Below are 27,864 nucleotides of genomic sequence, written 5' to 3'. Positions count from 1 at the left end.
GTAAAACTAAATCCTTCTATTTTCCATTTGACTAGACCAAAGATCTCCTGAAGATTTAAAATCCTTTTTTAACTTTTAATTGCCTCCCCAATTCCTAATATATTTGACATTTATTCTGTAACCGCTATGTCCTAGGCTCTCTCCTGTATAAAAAATATTACTGAAGCTTCTCAACACATCTGAGGACAGTACCACTACACCCATCTTACAAACAAGAGCCTGAGGTTTGGAAAAACAAAGCAAATGTGTCCTATGTCTCAGAGCAAGTAAGGAATAGAAATAAGATTCAAATCCTGGTTTCCTAACTCTCAGTCCAACGTCCGGTCAGTTGTCCTGGAGCTATTACCTGGTTAGGTACCACTGCTGAGAATAAATGACTGATCAAAATTCGGAGCTTCTACCTTGCTAAAGAACCCCAAATGCGGCACAGCCTTCACTCCCATGAGGAAGTTTTTCACGTGTTTTGCAAGGTTGGCATGATCCTGTGTTCTCCCCTTTCCCAAATCACACTTGTTTCATCTGCACGAATTGTAATAGCTGTATTCTCAGACTCACTTCCTTTTTAGAGCATTTCGGAAAAACGAGTCACTGGAGAGGATTTCAGAAGTAAATATGCAACGACACAGAGTGACATGACCCAAAGATTTCCTTCCGCTGAACCCGGTCTCTAAGTCACCCATGTCTAGCCCGTGCTGCTGTTGCCAGGGGCAAGCACTACTGCTAAGCACACCAGAACTCTTGCAGGATCTTTCTAATGTTTCGCTGCAAAATGCATTGTTTTTATAACTGCCAGTTAAGTGATGCCTCGGCTGCATTTGAGGACGAGTGGGGACATCCAGTGGCCACGTAGGTTGATAACAACTGAACGATCCCTGCAATGGTATTTTATGATTTGATACAAACCCTTGTACTGCAAAGGCTCTTAAAAGACGTGTTAAATTCTAAATTTCTGCAAAAGGGATTATTTTTGGTAGCCAGCAAAATTATACTTAGAATTCAATTGGCAAGTGCATCTCCCCAAATAATCTTATTTTTGGATAACTTGGTCATAGTTTACTGTTCAAAATAACCTACCACATCAAAACAAAGTACATGATGACGTTAACTCTTACCCCCCAAATCTGAACATAATAGACTTTCTGATTTGGTCCATTTACATGGCTGACCTCCTGGCTTCAGGGTGGGCATAGTATTGAAAGGAGTCTTCCAGGATGAAGGAAAATGAAAAAGTTTGAGGGGTCAAGAGGTCTCATTCACCAGCAAGTGCAATTTGGAAATTGAAATCTTTTCATGAAGAAAGAACACACATGTCTTTTAACCTCCCTAGAATAATATTATTGAAAGTTGTTGTGTGGGGGGGTATAGTTCAGTGGCAGAGCGCATGCTTAGCATGCACAAGGCCCTGGTTCAATCCCCGGTGCCTGCATTATAAATATATAAGTAAATAAAAACCTAGTTACCTCCCCCCACCCCACAAAAAATAAGGTTGTTGGAGGGGGGAGGGTATAGCTCAAGTGGTAGAGCACGTGCTTAGCACGCACAAGGTCCTGGGTTCAGTCCCCAGTACCTCCTCTAAAAATAAATAAACCTAATTACTCCCTCCCCACCATAAAAAGGTAAAAAAAAAAAAAGTTGTTGGTATTGTTCTGGCATAAGATGAAATCGTTTGGCCAATTTTAAAAAAACATGTAATATTGTTCTCCTAGAACACAGTTTACTTACTATGCCTTTTTTTCCTTCCATCACATGGTAAATTTTAAAACCATTTAAAACTCAATATTTGTAGATACACACTACCATATATAAAATAGATAAACAACAAGGTCCTACTGTACAACGCAGGGAACTAAATTTAGTACCTTGTAATGGCCTATAATGAAAAAGAATATGAAAAGGAATATATATATATATAAAATGTATAAATGAATCACTGTGCTGTACACCAGAAATTAACACAAAATTATAAATCTATTATACTTCAATTAAAAAAAAACATACAATGAAAAAAGGAGAAAACCTCCAAAATTTGTATCCTTATCTGAATAGGGCAGGTGAACATAGAGGACAAAGTAAACAGATCAAGGACAAGGGAATGCCCAGTGTGGAGTCTGTGGAACATACACTGTCATATCTGCTCTGCGAGCCGCTTAACTCAGGGGCAGCCAGCCTCAAACAGGTTGTGACCAGCTGCGTCTAGTTTGGAGGCTGTCTCTGCCTTGGTACCTTGCCTCCCACAACACGCACTGCAGATCTCAACAGACTTGCCCTATAGGCCATCCTCCAACCTTCCTTAACCTTTCCATCAACCATCAAAACTTAACCAGGGTATACAGCCACAGGTTCCCAGGGAGATGTTCCTAATCAGAAAGGAAATGGATGAAACTTTAGAAACCTGGGTCAGGGTAAAGGACAGATGCTGGTTTGCAGGATGACTGCTCCAAAAGAATGTTCCCCTAATAGAAGGCGAGGCCTCGTCCCATGTACATAACTTGCAATATTGAAATTTCAGGCAGGCGTTTAGCTGTCCATCTCAGAGTTATACAGATGCTAACCATGCAGACTCTCAGCTACAGCTAAAATCAATCCTAATTTTTAACCATTAAAAGCAATCAGAAGAAATGGAGATCTAAATTCTGGCACCCTCATGAATCTCTAGCTTTTTAATGACAACCACAAAAGCTAGACACTGCAGGCCTTGTACCCAACCCTTCCGTCACCCACATTCACCTTAAATACAAAGCTCCTGTAGACAGTTCATCGCTTAATGATTCTTCTAGAACATACTTCCTTTCTGAGGTTCATCTCCGTGTTGGAGTCACACAGTGCTATGTTTTAGGATTGCTTTGGAGAGACGGAGCACCAAGAGCCCAGCATCCCAGCCCCATTCGACCCCGCTTTGGTCAGCGTACATTTCGAGCTTGGCTTTCTCACCTGGAAAATGAGTAACTTAGATGATCCCTAAGGCCTACGATTATAAAATATTCTCTCCTCCTGTTTCCTTGCTTGTAATTGATTTTTCTAATATTACGTCTGTACAAAAGTCATGTGACTCCAAAAGGCCTTTGTAGAAGATTCTCTCCTTCAGAAAGAAAGAATCGCAGATCACTATCAGAAAGAACCTCTATTTCATGCCAACGTTTAGGGTAGATGATGTGTGACACAGAAATGCCTCGTGGTGTAAGTACTAAGTATTTTCTTACCTCCAGTCTTCTGCGAGATACAGAAGAAAAAGAGGACACAATAAGAACTCAGGAACCTGCATCCTCACTTTCTGCTCTAAAACAATAATAATAACGATTTCTAAAGAAAGCAGAAAAGTGAGCAGTGCTGCTGCTCACGCCAAGGATCTCGACAGTTGGCCCTAATCTGCATTTGAAGATCTTTCTTCTTTCTTTCCTGCCAACACAGGGATGGGAGGCAGGGCAGCAATGAGGGATATCACAGGAATTTGCCTTCTCTGTCTGAAGAAGAGCCATTCCATTTCTTGCCTGAAGTTTAACTTGATTATGCATTCATTAAAGACGAGTGATGGCGATGATTAAACAAAAACATCTTTAAAATGCAGAGTTCATTTCAGCCCATTTGGTTTTGTTACACACAAATTGGATTTGCATTGCATCCTGCACAGCAGGTACTCCACTTGAAATCAAAGACAGATGCTTTTATGGGATTAAAAAGAAAACCTAGGGGGAGGGGGAGAGGGCTAGAGATTGAGATATTTTGCATTTCGGTAATAATGGCTCCAAAATGAAATAGTGATCATATTGCTGCTTTATCCATATAAGTGTTTCGGCTGTAATTAAAAGGAAACAAGAACCCCCATCGTAACTTGAATCGTTGTCGAAGAAGAACATTTAATTTGCAGGGGGAAAAATGATTTTTCCCGTAAATGTCTAATAATACCTTAGCATATTTGAAATTTAATCATAAGTGGCTTAGAATTAAACCATTTGAATTATTACTGAAACATTTCAAGTGGTGACATTAAATGCTTTGTTTGAAATTAGCCATTAATTCAAAAGTCTTCCCCAGCGCTGCTGTGAGAGTTTAACTCCTTGTCTGTAAACAGAAGTCCCTGGTTCTCTCACTGTATAATTAATCTTCATACCTCTACAACATTCACATCGCTGGCTATTTACACTGGCACCTTTAGTTAAATTACTCTGGACACTATAATTTTATAATTGATATTATCTACTGTTTTAAATTTTTATATATTCATCAGCTCATTGGACTTTGGTTGGGAACACTAAGTTAAAAAAAAAAAGCCAGAACTCACAGAGTCCCTGTAAATCTCACCTTTCCATTACTTTCAAGAAGCTCTGGACAGTGAATATGGTTAATCTCTTACAATGTTGTGCAGAGTGTCTGACTCCAGAACAGGTGATCTTAGCATTTCTTAGTCTATTTGATGATTGCATCTCGTGGTAGATTGACTGCACTGATGGCTCCGGTTACTGGCCTTCCTGTTCTATGCTCTTTGCTATGGAGCTGGATCTATTTCCCTACCTCTTGAATCTGAGCTGGGTTTGTGATTTGCTTTGGTCACTAGAGTTTGATGAAAAGGACAATGTACCAGTTCTAAGCCAAGGCTCTGGAGGCCTTGCATATTTAGCACTTTCTCTTGAGCCCCTGATTCTGCAACGAGAATAAGGCTAGCCTGATGAAAAATGAGAGCTGTCACCCCGTAACTCCTGCCAACATCCAGCCTACCCACCCCAGAAACAGAACTGCCTAGCCAAGATGAAGCTGACCAAAATCAAGACTGAAAAAACTGTGTGGCTGAGTTAAGATTAAAAAAAAAAAATCATTAATTTGGGGATCTTTTGTTACACAGCAGTGGGTAATGATATGCTTCAGCATCATTTAAGTTGGACTTTAAATGATGAGTAGGTTTTCCAATTCTTAGCACATGCTTATGTCATAGAACATGTTAGTATGTGTCCAATAAGTATATTGATTTATAGTTAGGTGGAGATTTATTTATCTATTTTAATTTATTGATCAGTATGTTCTGATAAACTCTCACAGCATGTAACTATGCCCTCTATACATATGTAGAATGCATGGGGGGAAAGAAAAACAGAAAAAGGCATTGTGCTCCATTCTTTTTCTCACTGAGAATATCACACATGAAAAGTGACCCAAGAACATGGGTAAAAGACTTGTCAGAGAGAGAAGCCAGCCTCATCTGCAAGCATTTTAACTGGCCTGAAAAATTCATGTGAAATCGTACCTAGGTGAGGCTTACCATTTCAAAGTCGTCATGGAAGGTAAGTCCCCAGTCAAGGCTAGATGTCACTTTCCAGGGATGTGCAAACCTCAGAGAGAAGGATGTTTCTCCGCACGCTGAACCCACAGAAACACAGAACTGGAAGAAATTGTAGAGATCATCTTGCCCAACCTCCCACTTCACACAGAAATCTCCACCTCAATTCCCCAGAAAGGTAATGATTGTAATTAGTAGGTAACGTTTAATGTACACTTACTGAGTGCTAGATCCTCTTCTAAGTATCATCTCTATATTAGCTCTTCACAAAAACCTTATGAGCTAAGTACCATTCCAAAGTTGGGGAAAATGAGCTCAGAAAAGTTAAGCAGTGTGTCGTGTCACACAGCTAGCACACGGCAGAGACAGAACTCACACTCCAGAGTCTACTCTTTTAACTATGAAATGGCTCCTCACTGTTAACGACAGCCATTCATTGAAGACTGAGCTCCCTTGCGGTGATGCGATTTTTTCCCTCTCCCCTAGAAATACCCCAGCAGAGGCAAAACATCTGAAAATCCACACTGTACAATGGTTCACGTTCAAATCTCCCACATCGTAATTTCCACCCATTGGCTTTATTTCCAGCTTGAGAGCCACAGAGAAAAATTCTGTTTTCTCTTCCACTGACAGATTTTTCAATATCTGACCCTTCTCTTTCCATTTATTCTTTATCCAGCATAGTTTTCATGGTCTTCATTTACAATCAGCCTCTTAATGAAATCTTTAAAGCCCCTACTCCCTACGTCACCATTTCAGTGAGGAAACTAGATGTCTCACAGCCAAAGACAGCATCTGGTTTTTATGTTGTGGTTGGTTAGTGTGTGGTTGATTGATCAGAAGATTTTAAGTAGAAAAGTCAACTCTAAGAATTCGCATTGAACATTGAATTTAGTACTACAAATATTTTTTCTTTAAACCATTCTACAAACATGTTGTATTTTTTTGCCCTTTACCTAAGTGTAAGGACACAGTTAGTCCTTGGAAGAGCACATGAGTCAAGTCCATTGCCAGATTCAAAGTAACTTCACAGTTAGCCTATACCAAACACAGAGAACTCAGAAGATGATACAAACCCACTATTTGGCTGGCTGGGTTGCCCTCCAGTTCATTTGGAGTCTGCCTGAGAAAGGTGTCCAGCATCACTTCTCACTGCTGGTCCATGTGTCCACCTCATTTTGATGGTTCATTTGCACAGGAAGTCATGGTACCCATGTTCTTAGTATGGATACAGCACCAATGCCCACAGTAGAGGATGTCTGCCAGATACTTCAAAATGAAGCATCTAAAGGAGCAACACAACTTTCTCTTGCTAATATTTACCAGTTCTCACTGAAGAAGTTGTTATGCTAGCAAAACATCTGCTTCTCCATTTGGGTGTGTTTTTTTTTTTCTTCCCTTTCTTATTGTTGTTGCTGTTGTTTGGGTTTTGTTTGTTTGTTTGTTTTTAAATCAGTCTTTACCTCTAAGTTGCTATAATGATCATAGCTTCCATTCCTGTATTTCATTCATTTGCATTTCATTTTATATTTTGTATTTCATTCTTATATGCACACAACCTTAGACTGCTGATGATCTCTCAGACTATCCCAGTACATTTTTAACTTTGTATTTTTAAAAGTTGGCATTTAAGTCTTTCTTAGATTTCAGAGAGCTTGACCAGCATTTAACTGGTGAGCCCCCCACACTCCTATATATTTGTACCATTGCCCTGCTCTTCAGAAAAGCTCACAGTCTCCTGATAACAACGGTAAGAGCAGGGTAAGTATATACTTTATTTATTTCTTTTATTTTGTTACTACATGCAAGACACTTGCCAAGTTCTTTATATATACATTATCCTAAATATTTTATATATAGATAATATCGCATGTATATGTGTATAAGTTTTTTCCTCACAGGAATTATAGGAGACAGGATTTTTTAAAGTCAACTCTATTGAGGTATAATGTTAAACAATAATATGAACTAATTTGAAGTGGAAATATTACTTTTGAAGAATGGAGAGGCAAGCAAGGGGGAAAAAAAGGGGGATAATGTATTGCAGGTCAGATGCACCATGTGCTGTGTTGACAGAAGAGAGGCTCACGGTCATGGACAAGTAAGGCAGCAAGGAGCCACGCTTAGGAACTTCCCTGCCTGAAGACACCTGCCATCATGGGTTGACTGAGGGATATATTACAGAGATCTAACGGAAAAGAAAAGGGCTCAGCAGTGAAGCCAGTGTATGTCTGTTAGAGATGGAAAGAATGGCTAACAGTGCAGGAATAAGCTATTCAAATGGAGAGCAAACTTTACATATATATATATAGATATAGATATATAGATATAATTTTGATATTATAATATTATAATATTGATAATTGCTGAAAGTAATTTCTCCAGTCTACTAGGTACTAATACTGCCCTTTGAAAAGAGAGAACAAGATCACTTCATAAGGGAGAAAAGACACACATGCAACAAACAACTCAAGGCATCCTACGGCAGAGGCTGTCCCCCAGTCCCTGCTGCGTTGCGCCCTGACATCCGGGCTTCCTGGCCTAAAGGGTCTGGCATCTCCTACGCAATAGCAGGGGACCTGATGTACAGGAGCTGAGCCAATTTACTTATGACATGGCCTTAGATGAGTCACTTGACGCATCTGAATGTATGCTTGTATCTGTAAAACAGAATGAGAATAAGTGCTTTACGTTTTTTTTTAGGTGCTTTATTTTTTACATTAAAGCTTTTTATGATTGTTAATAGAAATCATGTAGCATGCTGGGTAAATGTCAGCATGGAGTTACCGGCGGCGGCAGTGGTGGTAACAGTATCACAATGATGATCCCTGTCATCCAGCCCACTGCCTATGATACCCACCTCAGTTCCATTAATTTTGTCTTCATATGTTTTTACCAACATCAGTGATACCCCTTTATCCATAAACCCATCCAGTTCCTTGGCTCCCTTTCCATGGAGTTCCAGATACTGTCAGAACACCAGAATCAAAATTCAGATGCCTGAGCGGTGACAGCTGCAACCATTCGTTGGCGTTGGAGCAAGCTTGCCTTGCTGCTAGTCAGACTTAGCACACTATACCTTAAGTTACAATTATCTGAGATCTGCACTAGCCCCAAGCCACAACACTCGCAGTCCCCTTCAGTCTGCTCATCTATACAGAAACTTCTGCCTTGACCTCTGATTCCGCTCGTTGGTGTAATTCCCCTCGTTGGTGTAATTCCCCCAAGGGTACGTCGCATCTTGTCATGACCAGCACTCTTGATTTTTCCATTCTGGAAAGGCTACATTGCTTAACTCCTGATAGAGCCACTTCCCTTCAATGTTGCTCCATAATGTAGAATATTGGAATCTTATTTGCAGTAATGACTAACATCTAAATAGCATTTTAGATTAGAAAGCACTTCCACATCCATCCTCATAAAAACGTTGTGAGAGAGAGATGATTTTATCCCACGCTGAGGAAATTAACACCAAAAAAGGTTAAGTGAATTTCCCAGTATCATCTTGTCTACCCAAGATAAAACTTAAAATCAGGTCTTTTGACTCCAGCACCTATGAGTTTATCATTTCTAAACTTCTGTTTAGTTAACCTCTTATTTGCCACCTTGATTAAAACATGCACTGATTCATTCACTCAATGAACATTTAGTGAGTACTTACATGCTACAAATACCTTAGCCCTCAAAGATGTTCACAGTCTAGCAAGAATACAATCTTGTAAAACAGGACCAGGGAATTATCCTGGAATTATCAATTCCTGACACAGTTATCTGGGACAGAGTATATTTATTGAATGAATGAATGAATGAATGGTATATGAATGAACATATTAAAAACTAGATTACTTTTTAAGCAAGTGCTAACACAACGAGAAATTACTCTGTAAAGCACAAAGTGCTAAATAATTTTTAAGCATTATGACTGTATTCAATTTTAGGTGGAATTTTAATTTCAATTAGAATGCCAGAATGAGTTCTTAGATACTTTTAATAATGTCTTTTTTTATCCTACTTAACATTATTTCTTTCAAATTCAATATACCATCAGTAGAAAGACTGTTTAAAGTCCCTACTTCAAGAGTTCTTTAATCCTCTGACCTGATTGCAATCACTACAGCAAATTCACCCACACCCTGATTCTGTCACTGCCATATGGACGGGGAGGAGTTCTCAGAAGACTTGGCACAAATCCTTATAATAGCACATTTTATTGTAATTATCTGTTGACATGGCTTTTTTCTCCCTCAAATCAGTGCCGCTTGATAATTCACCTACTAAAAGTTTTCAAGATCTCAAAACACAACTGTCCATTTTTTTTTTAAGTAAAATACTCTCCTTTAAAAATTAACCCCAGATAAAGTTCCCTTATATTTAGAAAATATTTAACAATGCTTCCACTGTTTGGTTCAGTTTCCTTAACACGTGCCTTTTCACCAAAGTCTTACATCAACGTGTAAAATCCAAAAATGAATATTCCATTTTTAAACCACACACAAGCTAATTTGAGAGGATAGTTTTGAATTAGAGGGCCCTCCGCTTCTGGTTTATAGTAATAATGCCCAGGCTAATATGTTTCATTATAAAAGTTCAGTCTATTTACTTATTACTGAGTTATTAACTAAAAATTGTGTTTTCTGAAATTTGACACAACATTGTAAAATGATTATAAATCAATAAAAAAAGTTAAAAAAATAAAAAAAATTTTTTTAAATTTAAAGAAAAAAAATTGTGTTTTCTGGCTAAGAATTTCATGAGGCACTTTCAAACAGAAGCCATGGACATTGTGCTGATTTTTTTAATGTTAAAATAAAGTTAAAGTAGCTTCTTTTAGTTCGAGAAAAATAAAGATTGGGTAAAACCACTGTTTTACTAACAGATGGTCATTGCTTCAAACCCATTTTTCTAGGTGTTAAATTTGCTTATCATCTTATGCGATAGTTGTGTACACGTGTTCAGAGACTGCAAATTTTGTTAGGATCTGATCACTATCAATTCCTCCGAGAGAGAGAAGCAGCAATACTTCGGACGCTCAGTATCTGAAATAGTTGGAATAGTTCATGGAGTGATCTGTTACTGAGACCTTGGAAGGCCAAGATTTCTCTGCTCTACATAAATATGTCACACGCAGATGTTTTGAGTTTATGCTGTGAACCAGCACCAGACATTGAATTTGCTTCAGGCTTGAGAGGGGCAAGAGCAGAAACAACATTTGACTCTCGGAGTTAAGCTAAGTAAGAGTAGGCAGTTAATTCTAGGTAAAAACTGGGAGCAAAATGTTATATACACAGGATAGTACGTGACGTTCAGTGTTTAATTATGAACTATCTATGTACTATGTCTACATGCAGATTCTAAAGCTCATCCCTTCAATTCATTACTCCCTCCAAATTTTTTTCAAAAAGAAGAATGATGTTCCGAAAGTTAATTGTAATGGAAAAAAATAGTAAAAGTAAAACAAACAAGTTAAAGGCAAAATGCAGAGAAGGAATATTCTGTCAAAAGAATTCCAGCCACAGAGGCAGAGCCCGGTGACAGCGGTTACTCCTGATAGCCGACTGTCAAAGGCAGAGTTGCTGGGAAATGATTGACACATTTCATCAAAGCTTCCACTCAGCTGCCTCTGCCAACTGTCGCTGGTAAATGACTTAATCTTTGCTAAACTTTCAAGCAGGAAAAGCGGAGCAGTTGAAATGCACCCACATATAGACCTGAAACGCTAATGAGATCATTTGACATTCTGGTTGATACGGGATCTACATTGTATTTTGACTTGCCTGCCACCATTGATATGGTGGATTTCCAGTCTGAAAGGTTCAAAAGCGATAGTTCCTTTACAATACACCCCAGCTGTAACAGAGAACGAAGAAATGTGGAAATGAATGAGTTAATTGCCAGTTATTTGTAGCAAGGTAAATTTTTAATCACATTTAGGACTTATATTTTTCTTCCTTGGGGAACGTAATTGTTTTAGAAGGACAGAGGGACATAAATATTTTATGTCATCTCCTAAAAAGAAAGAGCCATGTGGGTTCTTTCATGAACGTGTGTTTATACACCTTAGGTTGAAGGAATTTATGCAGGAGTGTTGAAATGCAAGATCATACGAATTGCAACATTTGCCCATGTCAACCACGTCACCCTAAGACACCCACAAATTTCTAACTTGGATTTTGGATTGGTTTATATGCTATGGTAAACCTGCACTTAGCAAAAGTGTCAGTGGGGCTGTGACTTTTTCTGCTTAAAGCTGATCTTTTCTACAAGCCTACAGAGCCTTTGTGAGCAGGGGTAGGAATCTGAATGAATTCTGGGTGCCTTCACTCTACTGGACAGCTAAGTCAGGTAAATCCTATTATAACGTTTACTTACAAGATGGGAGGAGCGGTCCAGCACCTGCACGCAGGCGTCTTCCTCTGTTTTCACCACTGCTTGAAAAAGATAAATGAGAATTACCAGGAGAATTAAGAGGAAAAATGTTTGGCTTCTGTCATCCAAAGCTTCATTACCGGGGGAAATCGGCCTAAACTTGTTCGTCACCCAATGTACGAAGGCTCTGTGACCAAAGGCACGACCTCCAAATTGCATTCTGTCCATAACCGTTTTCCCTTTGTTTTCCCTTCCACTTCTTAACAAGAGGTCAGTCCATCTGTTTATGATTCTTTACAATTAACTCTGCACATTGGGTTTCTCTCTTTCTCTCTCCCTCCCTCCCTCTCTCATGGTCCTAAGAACTGATTTTCTTCTAACTAGGAAATTTTTATCTTGCCAGCAGTCAGAGTTCAAATACAGACATACACCAGTTTCCGTAGAAACTTCTAATACGTCAAATTTGAACTGCTCCTAAATTTGGCAAAATGCCTTGCCTCCTCCAAATTCATAAGACAGATGAGACACAAAAGTGAGATAAATGATGCCGTCCTGCTATTCCAAATGCCATAGTGATATAGTCACGATTTGTGCCAATAAGGCTCACTGTCATCTAATTTTAACCTGTTTCTGTGTTAATTATGCTTAATTTTTGTCTTTCCTGTCTTTTGATCTCTTCTGGCCTTCACTTACTAGAATCTAAGTCTGTGAACAGCTCAATCTTTCAAACAACTTTCAGAGAGCCTGTCAGGTGCAAAACCCTGGACTTTTATCTTGGGTGAGGGTGAGGGAGTATAAAAATAGGAATCAGATATGCCCGACACATAATTCAGGCTTAACAAAATGTGTGAAGAATGAAAAGGAGGAAGAAAAGGACAGCATGAGAGAGGGAGGGAGGGAGGAGAGGTAAAAGTGTTTAATAATTCACTCCATGCAAGGTAATGGGTACCACTCCTACCCCACCATTCTGCTGGGATCTCTTCATGGCACATGTTATTACCTGATATTATCTTGATTACTTTGTGTCTATTGTCTTTCTCTTTAGCAAGAAAGTAAGGATCATGAAAAGGAACAAAGTTGTCCGTCTGGCTCACAAGTGTGTTTTTGCCTAAAATCTAGGAAATGCCCGAGAAGTGTGACATGAAAGAAAAAGGAATGAATCCCTGGACCTTAGAAAGGCAGGAACACGTTTCCACTTTCCACCTTCACCCGTAGGGAACAGTCTTCCTCTGGGATCTTTCCTCCCCCACAGTAAGGAATCCTATCCTGTAACTTGCTCACCCAGAAATCAGCTGCTGTGGGTAAAAAAAAATTAGAAGTTGAATTTGTCCCCAGGGAGAGAAGAATTTTCTAATGAAGTCCAGGTTAGAATTTGATAAATTGATTGCTTTTGGTTGGACTTACCACAGCCGGTGAGAGATCTGATCTGAACCCTCCTTTTCAGTCCTGCCTCTGCACCTGCCCTTGCCTCCACTTCATCTTTATTTGGGTTTTTCCTTTTACTGAATTTGTCTCCATTTGGCCCCTAAAATTTCCCCCACCTCTTCCTGACTCAGGAATTCTTACAGCTACTTTCTTGAGTTTTCTCTCCCTTATTTCCCCCTTTGTTGTGCGTCCCTTTTTACATACACATCTGATTTACTACAAGCAGTAACCTCTTTCCTCCTGGGAAAGGTGTGGTAGGCTCCGAGAACGCACTACGGAAATAATAAAGTTCAGAGATGATTATTTGTACTTCACTGCAGTTCAGATGCTCATGAAAAAGTCTTCCTTCCTTCTCTGCAGTGACTAGGAACCCTTGTGTTTCACTTTCCAGTTATCCTTTAAAAGCCCTCCTCTATTGGATGGGGCGTTATTGGCTCTGAATTTTATATTGCGTAGGTAGATTAATAAGGGGCAGCTCACCCTTGAGAGATCTGGATGAGTAGTTTAAAAAAAAAAAAAGAAGAAAACAGATAAAGGAATTAAGACCACACCGCTTGTTGCCCCTAATGGGTCTGAGATCTGCTGATGGATGACAAGTTAATAAAGAGCTCCAAACAGCTAGTGCCATCAGCAGTGTTCCTAACTCAACAGATTCATTCATTACAGCCCCGTTTATGGTCCTATAGTGAAAAATAACTATTATTATGACTATTTATTTTTTCGCTTAACTAAGATCCTATACCTTCCTGAAAACTGTCATTTTGAAAAAAAATATTGCCACAGGGTGGGTCCCTACTAAGAAACGTGAGCTGTGTGTGATTCATGCATCCTAGTAAGATGCGAGAGCCTGTGAACCCCGACAGGTTATAGTTACCAGCAGGCAATCAGCAGTCAGTTACTAGTATGATTTTAGGAGTAAAAATGCTTCAAGTCTAAGCTTTCTAACCAGGTGGCTTCTGGCAGATACCTGAAACTCCCCTATTGGACATTTATACGTTGAGGTCTGTGATTCTCAAGAGGCTGGGAGCGGGGAGACATGGAGGCAAAGGAAGGAGAAGGGGGATAAGAGGCTCTTCATGTAGTTTGCAAAATGTGTCTGATACTTCATTGCTTGGTTATACAATTCCTGGAACTAAAGCACTTGGCTTTCTCTGTCTTGGCTTCAAACATAAAGTCAAATGCATTAAAGGATGCCTGAGATTTGTGATGCTGAATAATAATAGTTTAGGTTGAAATTTGCCTTCTCCATGGTCCTCAGAGTCAGTGGGAAGGCTTCAGTGGAGCTGAGTGTATCTGCCTACTTTCTTCAACTGGATCAGTCTCGGAGAGCTTCATGATGATTTTGAAAAGTGGGAGAGCAAGACCAGATTTGCTCATGTCTAGAACCTCCCTCCAGTCTTTCTTTGGTCCCACTGTGTGCCGTGGCGCAGTCCAGGGCCTTGGCAAACAGCGGTGCAGGCCATGCTCTGCATACGTGTAGAGGCTGTCGTCCACCTGGACCGCAGCATATGGTGACCCTGAATCCTACTTCTTTTAACTGCCTCATAACCTCTTTTTCCTCTCCTCCCTCCTTTCCCAGGTAAGAGTCTGTGACTCATTATTACAATCCCTCTCCAGCACACAGCCTCCACTTTCTTGCCCCCCTCCCTCTCCCTGGGGTTCACCTCTTTGCACTGATTACTACTCCAGCCTTTCAGTGCCAGCCCTCTAGCGCCCTCTATTGGCAGAGTCTATCCTGCAGCGGCAGGCAAAGAAGGTGTCTGCAGAATCCGGTTCCAGTACCACAAAGCAGGGCAAGGAAGGATGGGTTTGGAGGCAGAGATTACAGTAAGCAAAACAAGACTAGAGATCATGAGTTCAATATTAAATAGAACGGGTTTGAGATGCCAGCAGGAACTGAATTATAGTTTGGGTCTAGGAAATGAATCTCATCTGGAGAAAGATGTGAGCAGCACTGACCTACAGATGGATTTGAAGTCCTGGAAGGGGATGCTGTCCCTCAGAGAGTGTGTATCACACAAAGAAGACCAAGGAAAGGCCTTAAGAAACTCCGATTGTTAACTAATATTGGTACCAGGTGAATGGTGTCCCTTGTGTCTGAAACTATCTTCATGGTAGTATCACATTTATCTTAGACCCAACTCTGATTCTGAAACCTGGATATCTCTCCCCAGTAGACAACATCCCAGGAAGCTGATACCAGGCCCTCAATTTTCATGCTTTTTTCCAAACAAACAAACAAAAGAGTCCCAGACATTCATTTCTTTTGAGATCAGCAGCCCATCTCTTAGAGGTGAAATTTCTATTTTCCAAGAGGCTGGCAAGAAAAGGTGATTGCCTTCCAATTGCTTCCATTAGGCATGGGACACTGGATCTTTCAATGAAAAACTCAGCTTGCTAATTGCTATTCCAATTAAATCTGTGTTTCCAGTCTTTGGAGGGAGCTGGGCTTCGTGATCTTTCAGTAAGCTGACAGAACTGTGTAGTGGACTTCACAGTCTTTTGGCCATGCCGTATCCGCTGCCCCTTCATGGTATCCAGGTGTAGTTGACACTACCACCCCACCCCAGGGATGAGCATGTGACTCAGACTGCGTGAGAGGACAATCCCGTCCTCCTCCGGCCACAGTGATTCAATGAGGGGTGAGCCTGTGACCTCTGGGCCGATGAGAGTCAGTCCCAACTTGTGTCTGGACTATTTAGTGAATGGAGTTCTATTTCTCTGTGAGACGTGAACCTTGGAGGATGCTGGGTTGGAGCTGCAAGTTTCCCACTTGCTTCCAAACAGAACTGTGAATGAAGCCAATAAAGAAGGTAGAATGAAGAGATGATGGGAGAATTGGTCCTGCTGGCATCATTTTAGCCCCTGCATGGAGGCAATCTGAAGTCAGTTCTAGCCTGACATTTTGTCATTCCCAAGCCAAGGTTTTGTTTGTTTGTTTTTTCTGCTTAAGCCACTTTGAATTGGGTTTTCTGTCATTTATAAATTGAAGACTCTAATACAGAGAAGATGGTCAGAGTTATCTGTAAGAAGAAAATTCCAAACCACAGTCTTTAATTGATCTGTGGGGAGACAAAACCCCACAGCATTCTCGTAGCCCAGCCTGTATCAGGGTTACCCGTGAACTCTGAATCTGCCTCTCAGTTCCTTTAGGGTTGAGTTGATGAAAGAAATCCATTTTATTGTTTTCGGGTGCAACTGGCACTTTTAAATCTGCCCCCATCTAGTAGAGGCAAGATTCGTTCAGCTCTCACAAACCTAGGGCACACAGGGTCAGGATTTCCTTAGAGACGGCAAGACAGTTGGAATCAGCCTGCCCCGCTGTAGTCTGCTCCTGTGAATGAGTTCTAGCTATGCGCAATGCCACTGCAATTCCAAGACCTCCGTTTATTTAAGTAAACCTCATCATCTTGTCCCCAGGTTTCCTGCTCTGCGGCTTAAGGGTTTGATTAGCATCACAATCAATTTATCAATGATCTGGGCCCAAAGGGATTTTGATCTCAATCTTATTCTCCCTCAGCCACCTCCCATGTAGGCAGAAAATTAACAAAATGTGCTGATTAGATAGGTTTTTTCAAATGAATCCATTATCTTTTCACAGTGATCAAATAACAGCCAGTATAAAGTAAAATTTTATTACAGCCACAGGGCAAACTACTGGAAGAGGTAACTTGGTTTGGTTTATTTTTTGTTTTTGTTTTGTTTTGTTTTTTAAAAGGGAATAGGAGCTGGCACTGTCTTCATAACCTTTGTTCTTTTCATCCTCTGACAAGGATTCCCAAAGGAAGACCCTGTGGGACTCTATCTATCCCAGCAGGAAAACAAATAAAATCCCATCTACTTTTGAAGTTTTATCACTTTTAAAATATTGCTATTATGATGATAAGCCCTTTTGAGATTGACTTTTTTTTTTTCCCCATGGATGTTCTGATAGTGTTCAAATCGGAAGCAAAACAAAGTCACCTTTGGATTTCTTTCTTGTGTGCGAAGTGTACTTCACTGGAAACTGAACCCCTCATTAACATGGAAAAAAGAGACCAACAAAGCCATCTGGCATTCCGCTCCAAAATCGGGCGCTCCTGGGTAGAGTTTGATGATCTCCATAATCCGGGCTGTCCAAACTTTAGTGTGCCATTCCCCACCGCCCCAAGCATTGTCTTAATGTACTGGCAGGGCTTCTTCCTCCACTCCTGCTCTCTAGAAAAATGCACATTATAGCTCAACCTGCCGAGAAGATGTTCGTTTTATCTCTGAACCCTCATGACCAATTTGAAATTAAGAGAGAATGTTTTGGGCGGAAGTTGGTAGAGAAGGAATTTCTTGTTGCTGTTGGAACAGGAGTGGGATATTATTCCCAGCCTTCCTCTGGCAAGAGGCATTCAGCCGAGTCCAAGTAGCCTTCTTTTTTTCTTTAATTTTTTTTTTGAGGGGGAGGTAATTAGGTTGGTTTGTTTGTTTATTTATTTTCAATGGAGGTCCTGGGGATTGAACCCTGGATCTCGGGCATGCTCAGTGTGCACTCTATCCTCTCCCTGCAAAGTAGCCTTCTTACACATTCAACAAATAATTGTTGGTGACCCACAAGGGTATACACATTTATTAGTCCTCGTCCTCAAGAAAGAATATCTCGAGCAGTACTATTGACGAGTATTATTCATCACTATAAAGCCTACTCTGGTCTTGACATGAGAAAGTTTGCTTTGTCTTAGTCCCATGTTGCCCAGTTACAGAAGTTTCCTGTGAGCTGTGAATGCCAGTGGCATAGGATCTGAGTAGACAATTCACAGAAGAAAGATTAAACAGCCAAAAAGAATTAAAACCCATATGAAAAACTGTTCAGCCTCATCACTAATTTAAAAAAAATCCAACTTTAAACATCAATGACATATAACCCAATTTAGCCTTCACAGGGGAAAGCCGAAATCCTTCCTAATGCCTTTGGAATTCTTCAGAAGCCCTTATAATTCTTTACAAATCTTATTTCACTTTGGCTGAATGAGAGCAATGCACGGACGGAGCAGCTTGTTATTTCATAATGCTGTCCCTTTTTGGTAAACGAATGCCACAAACATGGACCATAGCCTCTTTCCTTAATTTTCACATAAAGAACAGATTTACCAAAGGTTTATGGTGACGGAAAGGTTGCGAGTCACGATTTTTCTAAGCCCTACTTATTTTATTTTTTAAATTTTTAAATTTTTGTTTTTATTTAACACCTTCATTGTACATCTGAAATAAGCCTTACTTATTTTAAAGGCGGCCCTGCCTGCTTTATTTTTTGAATCCCTGCCCTGGGACTCAGCCCCGCCCACACCTCCACCCCTGCCCTGAATCTCCCACCTACATCAAAACTCAACTGTCCTCATGTTTTCCTGTAGTTTTTCACTCCCTACTTAACTCAGGCATCCTGGGTCACTGATATTTTCCTCTAAATAATAAATCTCTATTCTGTGTCCCATCTTCAGCATGGAAAAACTGAACTGACAGAGAGTTTGAAACTTTCTGCCATGACCTCCGGTCAACTCCACGAGTTTTTCTGAAAAGAACAGAATGGCTTAGATATTTGCTTTCTCATTATTTTGAAATATGCCATCTCCTTTAAAAAGCAGAAACTACTGCAATCAGTCTGGGCTTTAAGTATATATTTTTAAATCTTTTTATTAAAATTAAGTTAAGACTTTTCCACAATAATAATGAGATAGTCACATTCACACAAAGCTACTTTTATTTATTTTTTTGCTCCAAAAGTACATATTGGTAACACTTTGCTGGAGAGTAATGTAAAAAGAGTATTAAAGTTAAGATATTTTAGAGAATTTATATTTTTAAGCCTGGTAATTCCACATCCATAAATTTATACTAGAAATAGCAATTTATAAATTGCTTTTTATGTGTAAGGATATTCCTTAGTACAGCCTTGTTTATAGTAAGAAATTTAAAAGTCCAATGATAAGAGAAAAACTGGATAAATGATAGTATGTTCACACAAAATGCAGCCATTAAAAATCATGGGGTTTTTTTTGAGGAAATTATAAAGCATGGGTTATACGTCATTCCTGTTACTGGACTTAAGTTCTCTAAAAACATGATTAATTGATGATTACTTTATATTTGTACCTCCCAAATTTCTAGCACAGTGCTTGCCATATGATAGGTACACACACACATACACACAAATTTGTCGAATGATTAATGAACGAATGAAGGAAAAGTGAATTTGGGCTTGTTGAAATTCCTTTCCTCCTCCTCTAATGTTTTATAGCTCTATATGACTTCTCTCTCAGAGAGTACTATTCAGATGAGAAGACCGGATAAAGACATACAACACTCGTGAACAAAAGACTCTTTACAATGAAGTACTGACTTCCAGTTTCCAGTTCCATTTGTAAGGAGATTGGAAGTCACCACTCCATCCTAGCAAAATGTAAAAAAGCTACACAAACTGAAAAACCAACAATTCTTCTTGGCTCCATTAGAGAGAAGAGGACACAGAGCAAACCGCTGCCCCAAGATGGGAAAGTCAGATGGGTGAACAGAGGGAGTCACACACAGATTCCCAGAGCAGACACACAAGCGGAAAGGTCTACGGGAACCCGCGGCAGGTAGGAAAACGTGAACTGTAATTGACGAATCGCTGGAGGCTCAGTGCGGACAACTCTGAGAGTTGTAACGGAGTACTGAGTTATGGGCACACTACGGGGAGCTGGGGAGGGGGCGGAAATCATAAACGTCCTGGTGAAAACTGTAAACCCATCCCCACTGCTTGAATAAACTGACCCTAGTATATTAGCTACCAACTCTTCAAAAGTGAGATAGTATTCATAATCAAAGGGTAGCACATTGCCCAAAATTGCAGTAAACATCTTCCATCCACACTCCTGCTCTCTCCAACAGTTTGAGAAGAATAAATTGAGAAGCCATCTATGAAGAATTTGGTTGTTTATTTTATGAGGGGGAGGTAATTAGATTTATTTATTTATTTCTATTTGGAGGAGGAACTGGGGATTGAACCCAAGACCTCGTGCATGCCAAGCATGCGCTCTACCATTTGAGCTGTACCCTCACCACTATGAAGAATTTGGATTTACACGTGCAAGCCAACTCAAACTCTTAGCTACTCAGCGGTTAGTCTTAAAACCAAGTTTCCAACAAAGCACAGGTCTCATAAAATTACCTGGTTAAGTATCCCCCAAAATAATACACTCAGCAGAGAAAATTTCAATAGTAAGAGGTGAGATATGGCCAAACCAATTTTTGCTCCATTAGAGGTGAGATATGGCCAAACCAATTTTTGCTCCATTAGGGGCAATATTATTGCCATTGAGAATGAATGGTCGGCACTATTCTGATGGGAAAATAAAAATTATTTAACATGCAAGGCTTTTAAATGCAGTGCCGGATCTGTATAATTATCTTCGTATGTAAGATTCACAGCATATAGAAAAGGCAGCACATTAATTTCTTAAGCACTTAATTCAATCAGTTCCCCTCCCCCAAATGGTTCCAATTTCTTTGAAATTGGGGATGGGGGGAGGTGGGTAGTGAGAAGTAAAACTTTAAAAGAAAACAAAACTTTGACAATAGAAAAAGCAACACAAGATTAAATTAGAGATAAAATTCACTCTCTGTTCTGGCGCTCCTGACATTCCTTTGATAGATTGCTATTGGCAATTCTGTACATAGTGGCTTCGTTTCTCTCTTTGCTCTTCTCTCCCATTCTCTCCCAATCATTCATTCTGCATATAACACATACAGCCACATACCTATATCGCTGAGAAAGGATCAATCATTTTTTTCCCTATGCTGCTGAGACATACAATATTTATCACAGGTTATAGAAAAGAAGAAAGGAAAAATCTAAGAATATCCCCTTCAGCGGTAGTTCTGCTGTGGAGTCAGGAGCATCGCAGTCCTCCCCGTTTTGTTTAGTTGTCTGCTCAGCCCAGAACAATCTGCAGTGCAACAAGGGTGATAAAGTGAGGTACCCACTGGCCACGGGAAAGGAAAGCAGACCTGGTTATCGGGGGTCTTCCTCCCCATATTAAACACAGCTCCCATTGGGCAAACTCCCTTCTCTTTCTTCAAACCTCTCAATACCTTGTAAATCAAATATTTATCAACTGAGAAGCTCTTCTCTAACTGTCTGATGTTTCAGCTCTGACAAAGTTGGACACTAGCCAGTTGGTAAAGAAACCTGTGAAAGGAAATCAGCCACAAGAAAAAAGAAAAAAAAAACTATTTCATTTTTATTTCACTGGAACAAACTGCCAACAACCTCCCCCCACATTTTCTTTAAACTTGCCCTTGTCAAAAATGCTTGCCTGGAATGAGCAGGCCTGGCTATTCATTTAGTCAACAAATATTTACTGGACATCTATCAGCTGGGGCCATATGTCTCTGGGTCCTTGCAACCCATACTAAAAAGTTGCTGAGCAGCTATTAAGGTGGACATTGTGACTAACTGGCAACTCATGAAAGTATGTGCATAAGACACGGCGATTGACAAAGGTGATCCAGGATCAGTTTGACACATCGTATGCTTAAGGAGAATGGAGGCACTGTTTATAGAAAGCTTCCTGAAAGAGACAAGCCCTGAACCCCGAATTAAAACAGGGGAAGGAATCCATATGGTGAATAGGCAGAGAGAGGGGACAAACCTACAGGAAGGCATAATTGGCATATTTCCAGGAAATGTAATCAACGCAACAAAACTACCCTGTAGATGGACCGCATTTAAAGTAAGTCAGAACCATTTTCAGAACTGTTCTGTAACCAGTTACACAGACTGCAGCCTAAAGTAACACTATCAACGATTATCTCCAAACTATCCTCAATTTTAAAACTTCAGCATCATGTATACTCTTGCACTCACTGTAGTTACTGGCTTCCTGATTTTTCAGAAGGACCTACTCAACACAATGAACACAAATCGGGTTATCCAGGACCAAAATGCTTCTTCTATTTTGTTCTGAACTCTGGGACACAATAGAATGATGAGTGGCAATTTTTAAACATATGCACTCCTGGGATCCACCACTGGAGTAGTTTCTAATCCAATGGGTCCAGGACTAGAGCCAGGGCATCAGTGGTTTTCAAAAACTCCACAGGTGATCCTAAATTGCACTACAGTCGCAAACCACGCTCAGCACAGTTTCTTATTGCAACAGTTTCCAGAATTACTAACTTCATCTTAGTACAGGAGCATGTCTACATACTGTTTTGAAAGTCGGTTCTTTAGTTTACCATGACTTTTTTTTTTTTTTTTTCCATTTTCAAAAGCTACATTCTGTTTTGGGAGGAAAATGGTGACTACTCCACTTTCCAGCTCCAGCTAATGATTTCTGCGTGATCGTAGCGGTCCCGCGCACTGAACACTAAGGTAAGAACTCCTGCATGGACTGAGGATGACACCGTATTTGCAAAAGCCTCATGGCTGTCACATGACCAAGAATTTTAGGTAAACACTGTTGCTGGTTTACATCAGGGATGTGTGTGTGTGTGTGTGTGTGTGTGTGTAACTAAAGAAGAAAAGAGAGAATATAAAGTTCTGGCCCAGCTCTCGTATCAAGTACCTACACAGCCATAGGCACCTTGCTGGGTACCAGGCACCTGGTGATCCCCTGGCTGTATCACCAACCTTGCCTTCATGAATCTGACAATATCACAGAAAAGGTGGAAAATGAGTAAGTAAGTACACCACATATCATGACTCATATAGTAAGTACTGGGAAGAAAATTGAGGGGGTTCAGTGACAGGGGAAAGACAAAAAGCCTTCCCAGGGAGGAGAGGCAGAAAAGGTCTCTTTAAAGTGGTGACATTTAACATTTAAGCTTTCCACTAAGACCTGACAGGTAAGATGGCGTTACAGGCAAGTGAGAAAACCTGGGGCTGGAAAGCACTTAACCATCCTGGACCATCTATAAAATGATGAAATCGAGCTTCATGGTTTCAAGTGATACATCCTGCCCTAAAATTCTAAAGAACAGACTCGAGTAATTATTGGGTAAGTAGGGGAATGAAAGCATTTTATTCCAATCTGATAGACATGCTGAAGTTAGAGAGAGACCTGTTTATCTAATTCCAATTCCACCAATTGGTTTAATGACCCAGAAATAAGGTTACTCACCTTTTCACATTAGTATAACCAGGAACTTCTGATTACATATTGTCTATATGGCATTTCTTAAAAACATCACTTTAAAAGGGAAGGCTTAATGGACAAAAATACATACATAAATAAGGTAAAAAGAAGACAGGAATCAATTATTCTCATCAGTCAAAAAGACAGAAGAACTAATGGCCTTTAAGCTGTAGTAGGGAAAACTTGGGTTAAATAGAGCAGAACCTTGCTAACTCACTTCAATAATTTCCAAACCCCATAATTTCCAGTAAAAAAAACTAGTAGTCTTGGCTATATTTAAACAAGCACTTAATAGCACAAAGGTAGATGAAGGGCTCTCAAGAACTAGGTTCCATTACTCTTCAAAATATGCTAGAAGAATGTTTGCCAGGTAGAGTCCCAAGGAACAGTGCTAATAGGGTAAAAGTCCTTTGTCAAAAGTAATAGGTTAGATATAAATGTGGCTGGGGGAGGGTACAGCTCAGTGGCAGAGCCCACGCTTAGCATGCACGAGGTCCGCCATTAAAATATACATGTGGCTACAGGCTCCTGTCCTTAGAGAACTTTCTCTCTCAGCTGAGCTCTTAAATTCTGAAGATCAATAAATCATCAGGGGTGGGGAGGTTCCATAGAAAAATGTGAATTAAAAATCAGACATCAAAGTATCCTCTTTCCACCAGGAAGGGTAAGATTTGTTTCATTAAGTTTTCCATTACACTTACTTTAAATTGATACAGACATCACACAGAAAGATGGAAATTGTCCTACAATGCCATCTTTTCTACATATTCAGAACACAAAGAAAAGCAGTACTTCAAAAAAATTCTTTTTTAACTTAAGTAAATTATGTCATGTCTGTTTTAGCATTTAAGAGGCCACCCTTTCCTCTTTAGCTTAGAAAGTCCCTGATTAAGCCTGGGCATGGAGTTACTCAACACCAGATCAGTGGTTCTTAACAAGTCCTCCACCTCCTGCTGTCAGGCTGCAACCCTTCCTGGTCATATCAGCAATTTGTGAGCCAAGAGTGAAATGCGTCTGTGTTAAAACTGAGGATATAAACTGTTGTGTGAGAGGCAATGTCTTGGCAGATCAAATGCCTTATAGAGAGGACTACACTTGGCTGGGAGTAAAAAAGTAAAAGGTATCGCATAATAGCCAAGTGGGTAACGCCAAATAAATGCTACTCGTAATGCCAGCCAACACTTGCTGGTCAATCACTACGTGTCAGCTGCTCCTGGAACACTTTATTGCTTCTTCTGATCTTTACAATAACCCTCAAGGGAGGCATTGCTATAATTCCTATTTTTAAGACCAGAAAATAGAGACTCATCGAGATTAAGTAACTCCCAATTTCAAACAGTAAGTGACAGGACTGGGATTTGAACCCAGGAAGTCTCACTCCAAAGCCTGTTCTCTTAATTTATACACTGCAATTCAGGTTATTAGCGTATGATAATTTGGAGGGGAGGTATTAAACCAATCTGTTTGGTTATTCCCAATTCAAAGATGTCTTAAATCTCCTATATTAAACCCATGGCAGGAGGACTCAGGTCACGGGGTTCCCTCCACAATGGAAAGGGCACATGCCTTACTCCAGGATGATCGGGCCACAGAGCTTACTGCCCTGAGGGGGAAGGCCCAGGTGACACACAGGGGAAAAGGCCCGCCCCTTGCAGTCCACAGGATTGGGGGAAAGTTTTGGAAGACAGAAGTAGAAAAAGAAAGCAGATGTGAGAATCCTTTATCATTTTCTTCCCCTACCTCTTCGTGACCCTGTAGAAGTAGAGGGGTTGGATGTAAAGAAAGCCAGAGAAACCTGCGATCAGGTATGTAAAAAAGCCCAAGAGCAGAGAAGCTTTTACTCTGCCTCCTATTTACGACCTGGGAGAGGCTGCTTTCTGCAGTACCCCTTATCTACAAGGGCAAGAGTCACGGGATCTCAGTGGCTCATCCTGTTCAGGCAAAAGTTAAGACAGAGTCCAGCTCTCCCGACTGCCCGCTGTCCCCGATGATGGAGAAGAGACTGAGAAGCTGGACTGCAAACTTCCCACGTGCTCCCAAAAGACAACTAGGAAGTTAGCTGAGTCTCAACTAAGCAGAAGAGAATGGAGGGTGGGTTACACAGTATCACTCGCCAGCACGGGCACTATTAGGACAAGAATAGGCAAAGTTGGACTTTAGCACTCGGTCCCAGGTGGAACTCAGGACAGCCGCCCCGCGGCAGGATCCGCAGGGACAAAACGTGGTGACCCACGGTCAGGTGAGCAGTTACTCCCTTTCACGTACCTCAACGCCAGCTTAAAGAAAAGATAGTTATTAAGGTTTGAAAAGATATGTTGACATTCTAACCCTCAGGACCTCGGAAAGTGACTTTATTTGGAAATAAGGTTGTTGCAGATGTCATTAGTTAAAATGAGGTCCTACTGGATGGAGTAGTGTGGGTCCCTAAGCCACATGACCCGTGTCCTATAAGAAGATGGCCTTGTGAAGACAGAGGTACCAGGGCGAACGCCACGTGATGATGAAGGCAGAGACTGGAGTCATGCAGCTGAGAGCCAAGGAAAGCCAGCCTGCTAGGTACCACCGCAAGTCAGGAAGAGGCAAGGAAGGAGTTCCCTAAGAGTCCCCAGTGGAGCATGGCCCTGCCAACATCTTGACTTCAGACTTCTGGCCTCCAGAACTACGGACAATGCATTTCTGTGTTTTAAGTCGCCCAGCTTTTGGTACTTTGCTATAGCAGGCAACTAGGAAACCAATATAATGAGCATGGAGATGGAATTCCAAAAGAGTGTTTTATTTGAGCCATTTACACAGAGGACAATTTGCATAAAGAGACTAAACACTTAACTAAAATATAGCTGGGGTTCTCTGCCCCCCATATCCAGGGGGCGGGAGCCTGTGAAGGTCAGCTGACTATTGAAAAATGAAGAACTCATATTTTCTCTGCACCTCTGACTACAGTGTGAGTACATTTGTGATCTCGCATCATGTGATTACTAAAACTGTCAGAACTTCGCTTCATAAATAAAAAAGAGAACGTGGTCAGGGCAGTAAACAGACCTATGCTGTTGAATGGCAGCAAGTGAATGCGTGATAACAATGCACATTTTTTTTCTCAGTTTTCCCAATTTCCTTATTTAAACAACTTTTTATATTTTAATCCCTTTAAGTGTGTTGCCCGAAATTCCAGCATTACGAAGGGTGTTGGCACACACAGGTATTTGAGAAGCTCTGCTCATTATTCTCTCCTGCAGACACACCGTCGACCAGACTCACTTATTGAACATGCACTGTGGGTTGGGCACGGCAGTTATCAAGTCAAAAAGATATCCTCTCTCTCCTCAAGAAACAGTCAAATAAATCACGGACTACAGGGAAGTGCGTTAATTACGTGGCAGGATATTATTTTTTAAATAACTTTCCCCAAATTGAAGCAAAATGCAGGAAGGGGCAAGAGAGACAGGGAGACCCTGTCTAGTAAATCTACACAGAGTCACAAAAAAATCAGAAAGATTTCGCACCCAGCAGCAGTGGCCTGAAGAGGCTTCCTGGTTGATGGAATGGATTTTTTTCTAGGGATTCCCTAAAAAAAAAAAAAAAAAAAAAACGCCACAAACTAGGTGACTTAAAACAAGAGGAAAATGTTCTCTCCAGGTTCTGGAGACCAGAAGTCTAAAATCAAGGGGGAAGCAGGCTGTGCTTCCTCTGAAGGCTCGTGGGAAGTGTCCGGTCCGTGGCCTCTCCTGGCCTGTGGTGGTGCTGGCACTCCTTGTCCATTGACTTGCAGACACATCCCTCCAATCTCTGCCTCTGTCTTCACCTGGCCTTCTTCCCTCCGTCTCCTCTGTGTTTCCAAATCTCTCTCTCCTTATGAGGACACCAGTCACTGGATTTAGGACCCACTTTAATCCAGGTGACCTCATTTTAACTTGATTACATCTGCAAAGATCTTGTCTCTAAATAAGGTCACACTCACAGGCACTGGGGATTAGAACTTGAACATATCTCTTGGGGGACACAATTCAGTCCACACAGGGGGTGATGGAGGTTTGGAAGATGCTGCCTCTTTTTTTTTTTTTTTTTTTTTTTAAGCTCATAAACAACAGACATTTAATTCTTAAAGTTCTGGAGTCTGGGATTCCAAGATCAATATATTCCAGAAATAACATATTTCTATTCATACTATTAGTTTTATAAAAGACTGATAAACATAAAGGAGTGCTCCCTGAATATTCTGCACACATGCACGCATATACATATACACACACATACCTCTCTTTTCCCTCCTTTTAAGCATATTTTTCTTTCCCTCTCTCACTCTCCCACACTCTGGTGCCCTGATCCTCTCACACACAAACCTTGCACTCTGAGAGATTCCCTGTTTTGCCACTGACCACCACTAATTGGACGACCCCTCTCAGAGTGTAGGTTATGAAGATGGCTCAGATGTTCTCACCACCGCTTAGATGAGCAGAAGCTTTCCATTTCAGTTCCAGCTGGGCATCACGTGTTCGCTGGTAGTCTTCTTGTACTCATTTTTTTTTGCCATCAACACCACGTGAACTTGGTGTCCCCTCCATAGTCTTACCCTGATTCCATGACCCACCTCATGCATTGCTGGCCCTAGGAAATCTCATTTATTTTCATGGCTTCAACTACCGCCTAAGCCTAATGAGCCAGGTC

At 40.7% G+C, this 27,864-nt stretch overlaps 1 long non-coding RNA gene across 2 annotated transcripts in view; it reads right to left on the bottom strand.

Moving 5' to 3' along the window:
* Nucleotides 1-7,081: 7,081 nt before the first annotated feature.
* LOC141575934 (uncharacterized) overlaps nucleotides 7,082-27,864 on the bottom strand; it is a 32,991-nt gene continuing 12,208 nt past the window's right edge. Inside the window, exons 1-3 of one of the 2 annotated variants that reach the window (XR_012504043.1) lie at nucleotides 11,776-12,663; nucleotides 11,639-11,694; nucleotides 7,082-11,116 (exon numbers count right to left, since the gene is read on the bottom strand). This is a non-coding gene — a long non-coding RNA (uncharacterized LOC141575934). Of the gene's footprint in view, nucleotides 11,117-11,638; nucleotides 11,695-11,775; nucleotides 12,664-27,864 lie in introns of those variants that run through there. The other variant, XR_012504042.1, reaches the window with a different exon arrangement.

This window comes from Camelus bactrianus, chromosome 34 (assembly GCF_048773025.1).
Source record: "Camelus bactrianus isolate YW-2024 breed Bactrian camel chromosome 34, ASM4877302v1, whole genome shotgun sequence".
Lineage (NCBI taxonomy): Eukaryota > Metazoa > Chordata > Mammalia > Artiodactyla > Camelidae > Camelus > Camelus bactrianus.
Note: the sequence above shows the minus strand (reverse complement) of the source record. Positions and strands in the feature narration are given on the sequence as shown.